Below are 8,702 nucleotides of genomic sequence, written 5' to 3'. Positions count from 1 at the left end.
TCCATTTTTAGATTCTGGATAGCTTTGCTCATTTCGTTCACCTGATTGACTGTGTTTTCCTGTAGTTCTTTAAGGGATTTTTGTGTTTCTTCTTGAAGGGCTTCTAGCTGTTTACCTGTGTTCTCCTGGATTTCTTTGAGGGTGCTATTTATGTCTTTCTTCAAGTCCTGTATCATCATCATGAGAAGTGATTTTATATCTGAATCTTGCTTTTCCGGTGTGATGGTGTGTCCAGGACTTGCAATGGTGGGAGTATTGGGTTCTGAGGATGCCAAGTAACCTTGGTTTGTGTTACTTGTGTTCTATTCTTACGCTTGCCCTGAATTATCTGGTTATCTCTAGTGCTACCTGCCCTTGCTAAATCTGACTGGAGCCTGTCCTTTCTGTGATCCTGGTTGTGTCAGAACTTCTCAGAGTCAAGCTGTCTCTGTGATCCCATGATTCTGGGACCCTGTGACCCTGGGCTTGTTAGAGCACCTGGGAGTGGAGCTTCCTCTGGGTATTTTGGGAATGACTGCAGAGTTTGCCCCCAAGGTCTGCTCAGGGCACCAGCCTGCTCAGACAGACCAGAAGCAATCCAAGCCACTGGGCTCGTGGAGTTCCTGAGTGCCTGGGTCCTGCTGGTTCCAGTTACTCCTGGTGTTGGGACAGATGTTATGTCCTCCTCATCTCTGATCCTGGGCGAGTTAGAGTGCCTGGGAGTGGAGCTTCCTCTAGGTGTTGTGGGAGCAGAAGGAACCTGAACCACTGGCCCGGTGGAGTTCCTGTGCACCTAGTCCTGCTGGTCCCAGTTACTCCCGGTAATGGGAAAGATGTTGTATCCTCTTCACCTCTGATCCTGGGTGTGTTAGAGCCAGAAAAATATTTCTTAAAAGCTCTTTAAACAATATAACTTCAGGGACCTTCAAAAATTTACAATACACACACACACCACAGACACACATATCATACATACTCATACCACAGACACACATATACCACACACACCACAGACACACATATACCACACACACCACAGACACACATATACCACACACACCACAGACACCCATATACCACACACATACACACACACACACACACACACACACACACACACACCACCTATCTGTCTAGTGTTAAGACATGTAAGCATTTCTCTCTCTTGAAGAGCCCATGCCTATATGCCTATATTTTGAGTGTACACCACCCTCTTTCTGAGCATCTTTCTCTTCCCCTTAATGCCCAAGTTTACATCTGTATTAAGATTGGTTCTCTTCTTTTAATGAACTCTAACTCAACTTGAAATTCTTGTCTTTAGGGAAGTGAAGAATTCCAGCTTCACTTGGCAGCTCAGTTCCTGTTCCCTGCTGTTGCTAAGAGTACAGCATTTCTAGGACACAGATCTTCAGCTTCTAGATTTTACACACACTCATCAGTGAGTATGTGGTTGAAGTAGATCTCATGTGTAGAGTTGTGCAACAGCGCCCCCAACAGGTTGTGAAATGCTGCTGTCTCTAAGTGAAATTCTGCTGTACCCTTTGAAGCACTAGAGCTTCCTCATCCCTTCTGGCAATCACTAATCTTCTCTCTTGTCTGTATAGCTTTGTTACTTTGATGTCATTATGTACATGGAAACATGTGACATGACCTTTCCCACTATGCTGTTATTTTATACTGCACTAAATTTTACTTTTAAAAGACAAAGCTGTAGCCAAACTTTTATACAATTCAAGCCTTAGGATCAAGCAACGACTCTTCAGTATAATTAATCTGCTTGTATTGGGATTTTAAAAAGTTATAATATTTTGCCCTTGTAAAAAAGGGCATAGAATCCAAATCATAACTGGGATTCTCAGTGACTCAGTGCTTTCTCTTACACAATACAGGTCTGATCAGTTTTAAGATAAAATCCCTCCATACTTGCTGCCCTTGATTCCTTTATCACCATGATCCATCAGCCCACGCAATGAGCCAGCTGGCTGCTGCAGCACTTCCATTTTTTGTCTTTGGATATTTTGATGTAGCCCTTTGAACCCCATTCAGGACCCCAGCTGCTGTTGACAAGCAACTGGCTACCACCCTTTGAATTTGCTCATTCAGCTGTAGCCAACCACAGAACATCATGACCTAGATCCTTGCTGCTCTAGGCTGCATCATAATAAATGCTTGACTTGTTGAATTGAAAGGATGCACTCCCTGTATCAATAGCAACAGTGATGGGTCCCATGGTTGCCCCTGCCATCATGAATGCCTTTTCCCATTGGGGAATGTCCCAAATCCAGTGCCATTAACCACAGAAAACTTGGTTCTGTGTTTATAAATTTTATCCTTTCCTTTGGGTGACTGGAAATCCTCTGAGTTTGGGCCTCTGTTTTCTTTAATATACACGTAATAGTTTTCTTGTTTCTGTAGCAAATCACCTGACAACAACTTAAAGAAAAAAAAGAGTTTATTTAGGCTCACAGTTCCAGGGTACAGTCCACCCAGGTACTAAAGACATTGTAGCAGGCGTGAGAGGCCCCTGGTCACATTGTATCTGCAGCCAGGAAACAGAGAGCAAATGGGAAGTGAGCCAGGATGTAAAACTTCAGAACACATCCACAGTGATACATTTGTTCCAACAAGGCTCTCTCACTCAGGGTTCCGTGTCTTCCAAACAGAGCCACCCACTGGGGATCAACTGCTCAAACACATGAGCCTATGGATGACATTTCACATTCAAAGACCAATAATGAAAGGTGTGACGTGTTATTTTACTGCTGAACCCCTGAATGCCTCCCCCAAAACAACCTATGAGGTCCTGCTCTCTTCACAGATCAGTCTATCCCAATGCCCCCAGACACTCTAAAAGCCCAACAACCCTACTTCCTGATTCCTTACAGTAGTAACACAGTTTGTCTTCAGTTGTGATCTTGAAGGCCATTTGTTACCCACCTCTGATCTTTAATCATTATGAGAGATGGCAATGAGCAACAGTCAGGAGGGAGGTACCTCAGACCCATAGGCAAATAGAAAGCAGGGGAGCCCTGAGGGGCCCCAGCAGGAAAAAGTCTAGATGACAAAGAGTAGGAGGGATGTTGCCATGTGGGTTGGTGAGCGAAAGCAAATTGAGGCATGGAACTTTTCTGAGCTGCCATATCTAAGGAGACAGGTAGAACGTCCAAGAATGACCAAGAAGAAATAGTAGAAGGAAGGCCCATACAGATTGCACAGTAGAAACCCATTCTGTTTAGGTTTGAGAGTAGGGCTTTTGTAGTGGCCCAGCACATTCTGGTAAAACTGAACAATTACATCCTATAACCAATAAAATGAGATAGTTGAACGAACTCTCATGTAGCAAGCATGGCTCTGGCAGTTCTTGCACTTCTCTCTCATTCCCTCTGCCTTGCTTTAAAAAAAATAGATTACATTCCTAGAAGAAGCACCAAGTTCCCTTATTTGCCCTCCACCTCCTCCTGAGACTGATTTACCAAGGTCCAGCTATCAAAGTATTGAAGTCCAACAATCAGAAGCCCCCTTCAGCTCACCTAATTAACATGCCTAATCAAAATTCAACATCTTATTCAAACATGGGGTTTTCCATTTTACTTTTATAAACTGCCATTTACCTATGGGCCATGTCTGTCTCCTCTCTATCCAGAGACAGTTCTTTGTCCCCTGCCCCCTCTCCTCTTTCCTTTGATCTCTTCTCTTTCTCCCTTGTCTTCTGCCTCCTATGTCTGTCTCTTATTCCCTCTTCTCTGTTCCTTTGTGTTGAGAACTTGGTCCTGGGGGTTCTGAGCTGATACTTTCCTAGCAATACTCTTACAAGTTAGCATTAGCTGTGGTTCATTAAGGGTAATAATAATGGACCAATGACTCCTGACCTGTGGTTCATTAAGGATTATAGTGATGGACCAATGACCCCTGACCCGTGGTTCATTAAGGGTGATAGTGATGGACCAATGACCACTGACCTGTGGTTCATTAAGGGTGATAGTGATGGACCAATGACCCCTGACCTGTGGTTCATTAAGGGTGATAGTGATGGACCAATGACCTCTGGTTCTATCACTCAGTAATAACTAATCCTAGGAAACTTACCAACCTCCTATTTTATGACTAGGACATTGTAGGGACAGAGGCAGGAATGGGAGTCTCTCTGAATACAGTATTATTTCCAGTGAACTTTTTCCCAGTAAAGAGAACAGGGACAGTACAAGAACCATGACTGGGGCAAGCTCTTTCTTAGTGGCCCAAGTGAGTGGAGAGAATGTCACCCCTTTGTCTGAGTTGCTCTGCAGTCCTCCCTGGAATAAGGGTGCTGCTAGCTTTGGGGTTTAAACTGACCTCATTTGAGATTTTGAGTTTTAAGGTCTTTCTGTTATTAAAGACCTTGAAGGTTACTTTTATGTCTGAGCTGTGTGGGGGAGGGGTCTGTCCTCTAATCCTTGAGACTCTTTTCTAATATTTGGTGCTGATTGAAAAGGGTAAAGATTATAAAGATATAATCGTCCTTTCATCACCATCCAAAGTGAAATTTGCATATTTAGTCTGCATTATTTCTGATAAGCTGGAGAAAAATAAGGCCAGATTTTCCTCAGAACCCTAGGTGTCTCTTTGGTTTTATCATAATTTAGCAACTTAAGAGTCTCCTTTTTTATTCCTGCCAGGAGGCAAGGATCATAAAGCCCTGGGAGGTTTCCTGAATTGGGTGGGTAAAAGGGTCCGTTGGTTGGGCTGTCAAAATACCAGCTGAGTTTGCTCCTACCCTGAGCATGAAGAGACTCAGGTGTGTGCCTGAGGTGCCCTCCGGCTTACTTGCTGTCTTCAGGCACTAAAGTAAAAGTCACAGTGACACAGGGGTCATGCTAGGTGGGGTCAAAGTAGAAAGCACAGGAGTCAGCACCCTGAGAGACAGACAGGGAAAGACAGACAGATAATAAGCAACTTGCCATACACCTGGCTTCTTCACCCAAGACAAAGACTCATAAGACCTCTTTTCCCACCTTCTTGCTGCTGACTGGACCAAGCATATGCTAGGCTGGCTCATCTGGGCCATGACCTAATCAGCTGATCCTCCTTCGTACAAGATGAGCAATCTCAAATGAGAGAGGAGCCCACTGCAGGCCACCAAAACCTGTAACAACCCAAGCCTTCTGGGGTCCGTAGCAGGTTCTAGTTTCTAGATTCCCTTTGTACATGTGGACACATGTGTCTCTGTGTACTGTGCATGTGTGTGCTCCTGTGGACACATGTGTCTCTGTGTACTGCGTATGTGTGTGCTCCTGTGGACACATGTGTCTCTGTGTACTGTGTATGTGTGTGCTCCTGTGGACACCTGTCTCTCTGTGTACTATGTATGTGTGTGCTCCTGTGGACACATGTGTCTCTGTGTACTGTGTATGTGTGTGCTCCTGTGGGCACATGTCTCTCTGTGTACTGTGTATGTGTGTGCTCCTGTGGACACCCGTCTCTCTGTGTACCATGTTTGTGCTCCTGTGGACACCTGTCTCTCTGTATACTGTGTATGTGTGTGCTCCTGTGGATACCTGTCTCTCTGTGTACTGTGTATGTGTGTGCTCCTGTGGACACCTGTCTCTCTGTGTACTGTGTATGTGTGTGCTCCTGTGGACACATGTCTCTCTGTGTACTGTGTATGTGTGTGTTCCTATGGACAACTGTCTCTCTGTGTACTACATGTATGTATGCTCCTGTGGACACCTGTCTCTCTGTGTACTGTGTATGTGTGTGCTCCTGTGAACACATGTGTCTCTGTGTACTGTGTATGTGTGTGCTCCTGTGGACACCCGTCTCTCTGTGTACCATGTTTGTGCTCCTGTGGACACCTGTCTCTCTGTGTACTGTGTATGTGTGTTTTCCTGTGGACACATGTTTCTCTGTGTACTGTGTATGTGTGTGTTCGTTTGGACACATGTCTCTTTGTGTACAGTATATGTGCGTACTCCTCTACATTGAATAAAACATGGTTGCATATTGTGACTGAAATGTTTCCTGCCCTTCAAGATTTAATCAGTGGAGAAAATGAACCAGACTCCGTACCTCTAGGCTACATATTTGGGGTCAGGGATTGTCTGAGATCTCCTTTGAGGGTGACCAAGTCATTGAGATCCACATAAACCAAGCCAAATTGTGATAGGAGGGTGGCTGTTGAGTTGTCCGGGGGTTCTCTTTTAATCCCAGGATGGGGAACCCACACCCCCACCAAGGCGAGTATTGTGAAGTCTGCAGGCTTGTGATTGTATTTCTCCCTTTTCTCCGACAGGGAGAGTCCCCTTTGGATGATTTTAGCTCTAAAATCTGTGTATCAGAGACCAAGAGAATGTTTTCATATAGCTCTGGCTGAAATACCACACTGTCGAACTCTCGATGGGACCTTTGAGGTTAAATACTGGCAACTGGCTCTAGAGAGCCTTCTTCCCAATCTTTATTCCCACCGAACTTGCTTTTTCACCTTTTTCTTGTTAATCATAGTCTCTGACCATTGATTCCATCAGCAATTTATCTTATCTGTGTGTCCATGGCTTATCTAAACCAGGATGAAAGGTGCTATTAACAAAGGAGTTAAAACTATCTGAGAATTCTTTAAACAGACTGAGCCATTTGTTGATCGAGACCTAGCTGCTCCTTAACCTGAAACTTGCGACTAGAGACTATATAGCTCCCCCTTCTGGCCTAAATGTGGTATGACTTGAAGCACAATTCTGGGAAAAACCGGACTAAGGGATATGATTCAGAGAGAATACTCCCATATGGTATTGACCCATCTGTACCATTCCCAAGTACAAAAATCAACTCAAAATGGATCAAAGACCTTAATGTAAGATCTTAAACTTTAAAGCTACTAGGAGAAATATAAGGAAAAATACTTTGAGATACAAGTATGGAAAAGAACGTGCCGAATAAGACTCTCATAGGCTAGAAATGAAAGATGGGACGTGGTGAAATCCAAAAGCATCGGCACCGTAAAGGAAGCAACAAGAAAGGGGGACAGCTTACAAAACAGGAGGAAATATTTGCTAACTGTTCCTCTCATGAGGGACTAAATGCCACAATACACAAAGAATGTTTTTAAAAATCCAATAAACAGACAAAAAAGGTTCTCAAAAGAAACATAACAGCCATTAAATATCTGAAACAATGTTAACCATTCTAAGCCACCAGGGACATGCAAACCAAAGCTGCAATGAGAGTCCAGGTTATTCTGGAAGCATGGCTACTGCAAAGAAAGCAATGGAGGATGGGCAGCAATGTGGAGAATTCGTTGTAGGATTGGAAATTAGTTCAGCCACAATGGAAATCAGTATGAAATCACCTCAAAAGGTGATACAATTGTCTTATGATCCACTTGGAGGTGTGAGCCAAGAGGAATCAATGTCAGCGCCTCAATGGGACGTCCGCGCATGCGTGTTTCATGCAGTATTTTTCACACTAGTCAAGTTATGGAGTCAGCTCAGACATCCATCAACAGATGATGGATGAGGAAAATGATGTCTGTGTATACAACAGGGTACCAATTAGCCACAGAGAAGAAAATGGTGTCATCTTCAGGAAAATAGATGTGACTGGACATCACCGTGTTCAATGAAATTATCCAGGACCAGAAATACAAATATCACAGTAAAAATCATTTGTGAAATCTAGACTTAAAATAATAACACTTGTAATCTGGAGTGAGAAGTGGGGAAGAAGATTATTTGGGAAGAAGGGGCCAGTGGGAAGGAGCTTAGGCGAGACTAAGGAGGGACAGACGTGAGCAGGGTATACGACATACATGGATGAGAATGGTTTTTTAAGTAATATTGCATTTTATTTTATTTTTTCTTTCTTTTTTCTTAAATTGTTTTATTATTTATATGCATTTTATACATCAAACATATTAATAATATTGAGAATTTTGAGAATCAAATAATACATAAAAAAATTTGTTCAACTTATATTCATATCCCTTCATACCCTAAAAATATCATTAATGAATATTTAATACTATCCATAACTGAAGATCTATACCTAATGTTAAATACTAAATTGTTTCAAAACATACAAAATAGTTTGGGGGAATTAAGCATAGTAAAAGAGTATAACAATTACAAATGAATCATTAAGAGAGATAGTCAAAAGCCTTATATGATATCACCTGACAAAGTGAGAGAGAATTTAAAATGTACTATATATTTATGTACATTGTCTAACAATCAGTTTACTTAAAAAAGATCATCATTGTGTCTAGGAGAGAAATTATTTTATCAGTGAGTATATTTTAAAATTTTCAAAATAGCAAAAACTCTTTGAAGTTAAACATTAAGAAAATGCTAATATCGGCCATCTTCTTTCCGGTGAGTTTCTAAGCCGGGAGCAGCCAGCCAGGAGGCACAGGCCCCACGAGTCGCAGGGGAGCCTCAGGGCGGCAGGGACAGGAACCTCTCAGCTTCCAAGTGACAGAGGTGGGTCAGGGACCTTCGCTACCCCTTCTCTGCAAGTGGAGGGCCTACCTCCAGGGAGCGTCTTAACCCAGAGTCTCCAGTGAGAGCTGCCATCTTCTCTCCGGTGAGTTTCTAAACCGGGAGCAGCCAGCTGGGAGGCACAGGCCCCACGAGTCTCAGGGGTCTTGCAGGGCGGCAGGGACAGGACAAGCTCTGGTCAGAGTCACTGAGAACATCAAACACCAAAAATCAAGAGATGGTGAAAGGCAAACGCAAGAATCCTACCAACAGAAACCA

This window comes from Mastomys coucha, unplaced genomic scaffold (genome assembly GCF_008632895.1).
Source record: "Mastomys coucha isolate ucsf_1 unplaced genomic scaffold, UCSF_Mcou_1 pScaffold20, whole genome shotgun sequence".
Lineage (NCBI taxonomy): Eukaryota > Metazoa > Chordata > Mammalia > Rodentia > Muridae > Mastomys > Mastomys coucha.
This window is presented reverse-complemented; position numbering follows the sequence as displayed.